The sequence below is a fragment of the Staurois parvus genome, unplaced genomic scaffold, assembly GCF_062004578.1.
Source record: "Staurois parvus isolate SC_StPar_1 unplaced genomic scaffold, SC_StPar_1.0 ptg000715l, whole genome shotgun sequence".
Classification (NCBI taxonomy): domain Eukaryota; kingdom Metazoa; phylum Chordata; class Amphibia; order Anura; family Ranidae; genus Staurois; species Staurois parvus.
In genome coordinates this window covers 12,116,546-12,122,905 of record NW_028318511.1, presented here as the reverse complement: position 1 = coordinate 12,122,905, position 6,360 = coordinate 12,116,546, and positions in this window count along the sequence as shown.

Genomic DNA, 6,360 nt, shown 5'->3' with positions numbered 1-6,360 from the left:
CCATCTTATCCTGTAGATAATTAGCATAATTACGACAAGCCCAAAAGCAGCATCCAGTACTGATAGTCCAATCAATTATTATTATTTTGTTTTAGTATAAAAGGTTTAAAATCACTTTAAAGTTTACAAATATGTGCTATGTAATTAATGCAAAACTGTTTTAGCGTTCATTAGATTTAGTTGGAATTTAGCAGAAATTTGTACATTGTAAGTTATGTTGTGTCCGCTAACATTGATTTCTATGAGTTTTTAGTGAAAATATCATTTATCCTATTACGGACCCTAAATAATTAGTAGCACTTTCCTTTTATTCCATTAGTCCTTTGCTTTTGGAAAATGTATAGTTTGGGGGGTCTTTAAACAAACTCTGAAAGCTGTAAGGGAAAAATAAAAAAGCAGTGGAAAAAAAATAAAAAAATTATTACAAAATGGTCTGGCCACTGGAGATTAAAATGGAGTGTGGGGCCTGGCAGCAAAAAGGGTAAGAAAAAAAAAAGTCAATACATTATGCTTAACAGGAAATCCCACAGATTTCCATTATAAATAGCGTGAATGGGACTAAATTCTGCTCTCTTTACAAAAAAGTATCTTAGAACCCTAAATGTACTTACCTCTTTATAATCTCCAAAAAATGTGAGTGCTTCAAATGAGAATCTGTATGTATTTGCTGGTCCTGGGTAAACTACCAAAGTACGATCTTTCATACACCTGAAACCATATTATTATCATAATTAAAACCTTGCCCAATCCTGTTATGAAAACTAACCACACAAGTTACAGTTTGGTTGTAAATCAGGGCTGGATCTAGCCTGTCTGAAGTGGGGGTGCAGTAAAAAAAAGTCAGGGGGGGGCAGAAGATGGAAGGTCAGCAGGGCAGTGTATAGGGGGTAAGCAAGGCAGAGGATAGGGTCAGAAGTTTGTATTGCAGTTTACAGAGGTCAGTAGTTTATAGGGCAGGGTACAGGGGTCAGCAGGGCGGAGGACAGGGGTCAGCAGTATATGAGGTAGACTTCACAGGTTAGTAGTAAGTTTGCAGAGTTCAGGGGCCAGTAATACGTGACGCAGAGGACAGATTTTGCCTAACAGTGGGAGAAGCTTCAAGGGGAATGAGCAAACAAAATCTGTGTCTAGTCACTGTATACTTTGCACACATATATCACAGTCCTTGTACCTGCAAAATACTCAAATTTATTATGTCACAAATGACAATCTCACAGATACACAAACCTCAGAACGAAGAATCATTTTTAAATATTTAAACGTTTCCATCACATATTCTTTTCAGTACATAAAAAGTGATCATTTTGTCTATCTGAGCCGACTCTAAAGATGAACTTCATTAAAACCAGCAACTGTTGGGACAATAAACACTCTGGTCAGGACTACGTAATGTACAACATAATGTATAGAGTGCAGGGATCAGGAGTAAGTAACATTCAAAACAACATATAGAGTGCTACATCAGAACAAGCCTACCTATTCATATCAGAATCCCTATAAGAGTTCCCCCCTCAAACACAGTCCATAGAGACCCCTCTCTACATCAAGTCCTCCCCTTTACATCAGTATCCCAAAAGTCCCCCCTACATAAGGGTCCCCAGAGTCACCATCCTTACATCAGGGTCCCTAGAGTCACTTCCCCTAACATCAGGGTCCCCGGAGTCAACCCTTATATTAAAGCGGCAGTAAGGTGTCACAAAAACAAAAAATCAGGGTCCCCATAGTTCCCCTCCTTACATGAGGGTCCCCATAACCCCCCTCCTTACACTCCACTCCTCCCTTGCCTTAATCACAGCAAGATCTTCATGGCAGAGCTGATCCATCACAATACAAGTTACAACTCCTTACATCAATCAACAAAAAATAAGGGTCCCCATAGTCCCCCTCCTTACATCAGGGTCCCCATAGTCCCCCTCCTTACATCAGGGTACCCATAGTCCCTCTTCTTACATCAGGGTACCCAAAGTCACACTCCTTACATCAAGGTCCCCATAGTCCCCCTCCTTACATCAATCAAGGTCTCCAGAGTCCCCCTTCTTAAATCGATCAGGCTCCCCAACAAAGGTGCAAAACATACAGGGAAAGAATAAAACCAAAAACTGACCATGTGTGTAAAGATGGCCGCCAAAGGCGGCAGGACATCAGGATGCTGTGGCCCCTTACTCTGATGCGTTTCATGCAAAGCACTTCGTCATAGGGTGCAGGGTAAGGGGCCACAGCATCCTGACGTCCTGCCGCCTTTGGCGGCATCTTTACACACATGGTCAGTTTTTATTATCCTTCCTGTGTCTCCAAGACTTGACTTTGCTGTTTTGTTTTGGCCATACACACACTTATCCCTCCACTATTCCCACCATACCAGAATGGTTACATGAACTTTACTCCCTAATGTGAATGGAGAACCTAACAGCCCAACCCAATTATACCCATGACACTTCAACAATCTTTGGGGTCCCCTTGATCCTCTTTATGAGTACGGCAGTCTATCTAACCCATAAATATACTCCCTCTAAGGGGAGATAAGTTTTGTAAATAAACCTCAGGAACAAGTATCCTATAACAAAAAAAAGGCTGGTGTCCTGCTGTATACCCAAAGGGCTTAACCCTTATGCAAGCTAGAGTTGTCACACTGCTCCTTGCCTCCTCCTCCCCTCCTCTCTGTACCCCTGACCTATACCTACATCCTCACTCCCATTCCTCTTTATAATTGCTCATCCTCTTACTTTCATTGGCTGCACAATGGCTTTGTAGTCATCTCTTTTTCCTTGCAGCACTGGGCTCCTCAGTTTAAATCCCAGCAAGGGCACTACCTGCATGGACTGTGCATGTTCTCCCTGTGCTTACATGGGTCTCCTCCAGGTACTATGGTTTCTTCCAACACGCCAATAAACTGCTGGCTCCTTTCTACAGTATTTGTGTGCATGTGAGGTAGGGACCTTAGATTGTAAGCTCCTAAAAGAGTGTGTAACCCAGCATTTCATATTCCTGATATGTGCCTGCAGTTCCATGTACTTGTATGAAAAAGTATCTGGTTCTCTTTGTATGGCTTCCTTTGTTTGAAATACCTGGTGTTCCTGCAAGTGTCAGGGAAAAAGAGTTTCGCATCTGCATACATTTGTGCGCCAGCGCCGGGCGTCCGTTGGCCGCGCCGGTGCGCATGCACGCACTCGAATGCAAGTGCTGACGTTCACAGGTGGGCTATTTAAACCCCTACTGCACTTAGAATGGTGCCTTCTGGTCTACTACGTTCTGTGCTTGTATCCTGACTTCTGTTATCTACCTGCTTGATCTGTCTACGATTGAACTTTGCCTGCACTGACCCAGCTCACCCCTTGACTATCTGCTTGCCTGCTCTTCTGTACCTGATTCACCCGATTGAACCTGACCCGGCTTGCCTGACGCTTCTACCTCTCCTGCCTGTGACTATTCCTGGCTGCCAGCTGCCACGGTTTTCTGCATCTCCGCTATACCTTCCTGCTGCTGCACCTGCTCACCTGCATCTGCAACTGACCTGCATCCTGGTCCTCCGGGTCATCACCTGCCAGCTGTCACCGCAGACCCGTCAGGCACTCGTGCCTCTCCTAGCTCGATACCTTCTGTCTACCCTATCAGGGGTCTCGAGCGGGAGTAGTAAGAGGACGCCCTCTCTCCACATCAGGCTCCCCAACCAGGTACGTTACAGTACCAGATCGCTGGATCGCTGATACCAAATGGAATGACACTGCACTACGTTACCAGTTCCTCCTAGGCCTTGCTGAATCCCGCAAGGATGAACTAGGCCGCGTGGAAGTACCCAACACTCTGGAGGAGCTCATTAATCTCCCCATACAGATTGACCGTCGTATCAGAAAGTGTAGACTGGAGAGATCCACCGTGCTAGGCCGCCCCATATGGATGCTTCTCAGGGCACCACCACCGACAAACATGGCGCCAACCAGCTCTGCTACACCCTCAGTGGAAGAACCTGAACCCATGCAATTGGGTCTGTTACGAACCTCTTTGACACCTGAAGAACGCCAGAACAACTTATGCCTCTATTGCGGAGAATCCAGGCACTACGTGCAAAACTGCCCCGCCAAATTGCATAAGTCGCCAAACAACTTACCCACCAAACCACCTCCTGCTTTCATCAACCATTCTCACTTCTCTATTCCCGTCTCATTTCAGCTTTCGGAAAGAGCCCTTCCAGTTTCCGCTATCCTTGACTCCGGAGCTTACAGCTGTTTTATTGATGTAACCTTCGCCCAGCTACACCAGATACCCTTACTAGCCAAAGCACAGAGACTTACAGTATATATGGCTGATGGATCCAACATCAAATCTGGAGCAGTTACCCACGAAATGATTCCCGTACCAGTCATATCTTTCTTGGGCCACAAGGAACTACTATGTCTGGATGCCGATTCAAATTATTACCTGGGGCTGAGATTTTCTCTGGTCGGATTTTCCCTTTGTCAGAGCGGGAATTGGAAGCACTAAATTAGTACCTTAATGACAGCCTGAAGAAGGTGTTCATCCGCCCATCTATCTCCCCGGCAGGAGCTATCATCTTCTTAGTAGAAAAGAAGGATCACTCTCTTCATCCCTGTGTTGACTACCATGAGCTAAATAACATCACAGTCAAAAACAGATACCCCTACCATTGGTTCCAGAACTATTCCAGAGACTGAGATCTGCAACCTTGTTTACCAAACTGGATCTAAGAAAAGCTTATAACCTTGTACAGTTGCAAGAAAACAGGACGACCACGCCTAGGGAGAGTAGCAACAGTGCTAAACTTTCTCCATTTGTAGACAGTCTGTCTTACCGTGGACACATGAAAATCAAGGCTTTTGGAGATACTTTTGTAACCCTTTCAAGCTTCATGCAAGTCAACAATTCTTGATCGTAGGTCTTCTGAGAGCTCTTTTCTGCGAGGCATGGTTCACATCAGACAGTGCTTCTTGAAACCAGTGAACCCAAAACAGGTGTGTGTTTTCTAAGGGCAGGACAGCTGTCAGCAACACATCCAATATCATCACACTGATTGGAGTCAAGGTTGGCTCACTCCTGGCTCCAATTAGCTCTGGGAGAGTCATTAAGCTAGGGCCTCACATACTTTTTCCTCCCTGCACTGTGAATGTTTAAATGTTATGTGCAATTAAACCATGGCAACATCTAATGTTTGTGTAGTATTATGTTCAGCAGACTGTGTTCTTCTATTGTTGTGACTTAGATGACGTTCAGAGCACATTTTATGCCCAATTCATACAAAACTCCACGTAATCCCAAGGGGTTCACATACTTTTTCTTGCAACTGTATGTATTTGAGAAGGAGATGAGTGGAAAACTGCCTTTCGTACCAGATTTGGGCATTTTAAATACCTAGTTATGCCCTTTGGCCTATGTAACGCTCCAGCAACCTTCCAGCATTTTGTGAACGATATTTTCAGAGACTTCCTAGACATTGTCGTTATAGTGTAGCTTGACGACATTTAAATTTTTTTCCGCTTCCCTTGAACTCCACCGAGGACATGTGCAAAAGGTCCTCAGTCGCCTAAGACTTCATGGTCTTTATGCCGAGCCTGAGAAATGCGAATTCGAACACCAGAGCATCCAATTTTTAGGATTATTCATCTCCACTGAAAGGTTCAGGATGGATCCCCAGAAGGTCTCTGCCATCTTGGAATGGCCTGCACCATCAGACAAGAAGGGAATGCAACGATTTATCGGATTTTCAAACTTCTACAGGAGATTTATCAAGGGCTTCTCAGCCATCATAGCCCCCATTACCCAACTGACCAAGCAAGGTATCCAATTCCATTGGACACCCGAAGCGCAGACGGCCTTCAATTCATTAAAAAACTATTCACCTCAGCACCCATCCTGTGCCATCCAGATCCGACACCTCCTTTGTGGTGGAAGTTGACACCTCGGAGAATGCAGTGGGGGCAGTCCTATCTCAGCGTCAGGGCCTGAAACTTCTACTACACCCGGTAGCATTCTTTTCCCACAAATTATCCCCTCCAGAGAGGAACTATGATGTAGGGGATCGGGAACTGCTGGCTATGAAATACGCTTTGGAGGAGTGGAGGTATCTCTTGGAAGGAGCAGCACACCCCATCCTGATCTATACGGACCATAAGAACTGGAATACCTTGGGACGCAAAACATTTGAAACCCGACAAGCAAGGTGGGCACTTTTCTTTTCACGATTCACGTTTCACATAACCTATAGGCCAGGCTCCAAGAATGTCAAACCCGACACCCTGTCTCGGAGGTTCGATGATCCTAGGGATCTTCCCATTCCCGACACGGTGCTTTCAGCAGGAAATTTCTGTCTCTTACGAACTGAACTGTTGTCACAAGTCCAGCAGGCAT